The sequence below is a fragment of the Phaseolus vulgaris genome, chromosome 9, assembly GCF_000499845.2.
Source record: "Phaseolus vulgaris cultivar G19833 chromosome 9, P. vulgaris v2.0, whole genome shotgun sequence".
In the NCBI taxonomy this organism is placed as follows: Eukaryota; Viridiplantae; Streptophyta; class Magnoliopsida; order Fabales; family Fabaceae; genus Phaseolus; species Phaseolus vulgaris.
This window is the reverse complement of record NC_023751.2, coordinates 29,860,422-29,863,479: the sequence shown is the minus strand read 5'-3', so window position 1 is coordinate 29,863,479 and position 3,058 is coordinate 29,860,422. Positions and strand designations below refer to the sequence as shown.

Below are 3,058 nucleotides of genomic sequence, written 5' to 3'. Positions count from 1 at the left end.
GGGAGAGTTTCATAATGTGTTATTAATTTAGAATTACTTATAAGGAAAGTATCAAAGTAGTTAAGTACAATTGAATTCACCATCTTAACTAGCTTAGTACATCAAAACTCACACCTAATTGAAAAAGGAACATGAGAGAAACAAGTTGATATTCCAAATATTACAAGATATCAACACAAAATAAACAAATATGAGAGAGTTGACTCAATAGATAATACAAACAATTTTGTACAATAGTATGACAATCATTTTTATAAATTTTTCTTACATATCAAATTTGAGAGATTTTAGTGTACAAGATAATAACGCAAGTCAATCAGTAGAACAAATCCTAACAAAAAACTAAGACAATAATAAAATGATTATTAGAACTAAGCTTAACATAAAACTAAGACATCAACACAATGATCATTAAAACTAAGCCTAATAGGAAACCAAGACAACAACAAAATGATCACTATGCTTTGTTTGGATTATGGAGTGGATTTTAGATGATTTGAAGGTAAAATGTGAAGAAAGTGAGGTTGTTTGGATTAAGGTAAATAAAGTAGAAAGTGTAGAGAAAGTTTATGAAAGTTTGTGAGTGATGTGATAGGTGTGATTGAAATTATATTTTTTTAATTGATAAAATCATAAATTTACAAATTTATCATTATATTTAAAATAAATTAAATAATATTATAATCTTTATCTTTATTGTTTATAATTAATATAATTATTATATAATTTTATTATTATTTATAATTCATTATATATAATATAATTAATTATGTTATTTTATAATAATATTTTTTACAGTTTTAATTATATTTTTATATTTGAATTATAATATTATTTTAAATAAAAATAATAAATTAGTTTAAAATAAAAACGAACGTAACGTATAAAGCAACTTAAACAACTTTCGTCGCAATTCCTTCTTAAAACGCGAGGAAAGTTTTAAGCACATAACCGTTTTTGTTTTTCGTGTTTTACTCATGCACAGTAAATCTTCTCTTTTTCGCACCTAGAACCGAACAAAGCCTTAGTAAAGATGTGATATGGTTTACATAGGGAATGAGAAGGAGTGCAAAGGAGTCAATGAGTAGATTCAAAGAAAAAAATGTGAGAGAAAATACTAGAAATGACAATGGGGCTGACTCACCCCACATTTAACCTGTTCCGCGTAAAATATGCGAATTGATTTTACAATTTCACAAAAAATATAATTTCACAATTATTATATAATAGATAAAAATAAAAATAATAGTTTAAAAAAGCTCCAATATAAGAATATCACATTTAACATATTTTTTATAATGAAATTTGATATTATTTGTTATCACCAGTGTCACCTTAACCTTCATAATTTTTTTTAATTAATTTTATATTGATAATATCAAGTAAGATAGTGAAGTTTTTAGGTTTTATATTATTAACAACTAATTTATTTATTGATAATAATTTATTCAAGGTATATAGTTATATATTCCTAAAAGAATTATGAATATTTGAAGATAAGGGAGGGGGGGAGGAAAGTCAAAAGTTGGCTACTTTAAAAGAAGGGCAGGGTTGGAATTGTGGTAGTTGAATAAGGGTAGGCAGGGGAACAAGAGGGACAGAGGTTGCTTGCGCAAATGTAGCTAATTTGGTCTTCGGTGTCAAGCATCATCTGAAAAGAAAAGAAAAAAAAAAGAAAAAAAAAGAAAAGAAAAAGGAAGGGTAAAGTGAAGAAGTGATTTTGAGATGAGGGAATGTGGTTGTTAAGCAGAAGCAAGCAGATTTATCTCATGTCTAAAACTGTGCGCCCACCATTCATTTCCCTTGTTTTCTTCTAAATTTCGATTATATTTATGGGGTCATATGATGTTTATTGGACCAAATTGCACTCACATGCATTCTCAACAACACCATCCTTTTCAAACATACACATTTCTTGCCTTCATGCAACCCTTTTGTGTTTGTTTTCTTTTCCTTTTTATTTTCTGCCAAAATATGCACCACCACCCACTATTTGGTCCCTTCTCACTTTTCTCTTCAAACGCTGCTATAAAGTTATAGTTTTTTTCTTTACCTTGTCCCTTGTTTATTCATTTGATGATACCATTATGATTGTGGTGGTGACAGCTACAGAAGAAGCTGAGACAACTGAATATGGTGAGGATTTTGCTGCCAGGGTCTACTGGATCGAAGAATCTTGGTCAGGAAAATGTGTGTTCTTAGCTGATATGGATGTGAAGGATGATAGTGGTAGCAGAAACTGTTTCTCATAAACTCTTATTCTTCTTTGAGTTTTGATTTCTGATGCTGCCGATTGTGATATTGGCTACACGGCTCAATCTGTTAGCTTACTGATATATATATAGCATTCTTATCATTTTGTTTTCTGTTGTTACCTTTTACTTTTTGTTGTTGAACCAATGCCAAAGAAAATAGTGTTTCTATTGTTATGATCTGAGGTTCTTGAGTGGATTTTGGTAAATTTTGAGCATTTTCATTATTGTGCATGTTTTGAATGGAAAGGAAGGTAATTTGCTGGGAAAGAAGAGGGTTCTTGTTGGTTTCAACATTGGGTTTGTTCTGCATTGCAACACCCAATCCTGCAGGTTTTGGGGTAAGTGACCTTTTAATTTTGGGGGTCCCTTATAGTACAGTGCTAGACCCTTCAAAATCCAGCCACTGTTTTGTTTTATTACCGTTTCAAATTTAATGTCAGTCTTTTGTTTCTGTCTCTTTTACACTATTTTTGTTCATTTTTCTTGGGAAATGAGCTTGTCATAAACGACCACTCATGCTTCTGTGTCTCAAATTGCTTACCATTTTAGCATATATAATTCGTCTCAAATACTTTATGTTTTTTAATTAAGTTAAATATATTTTTATGTAAAATTAATTTTTTTCTTAGTACAAATTTTATATTTTTTAATATTTATAATAAGAAGTATTAAATGAATAATTGTTAATTTTTTAAGTGACAAACTATTGTTTTTATTATAAGTTTTATATTTGTATTTGAATTTTGTTTTTATTATAAATTTTATATTTTTTTATATTTGTAATTCAAAAATTATTAAAAATT

At 28.3% G+C, this 3,058-nt stretch overlaps 1 long non-coding RNA gene across 1 annotated transcript; it reads left to right on the top strand.

Moving 5' to 3' along the window:
* The first annotated feature begins 1,587 nt into the window (after nt 1-1,587).
* On the top strand, nt 1,588-2,717 carry LOC137821171 (uncharacterized). Its single transcript, XR_011082751.1, has 2 exons — nt 1,588-1,781; nt 2,107-2,717. It is a non-coding gene; the product is annotated as an uncharacterized lncRNA (long non-coding RNA).
* The last annotated feature ends 341 nt before the right edge of the window (nt 2,718-3,058 follow it).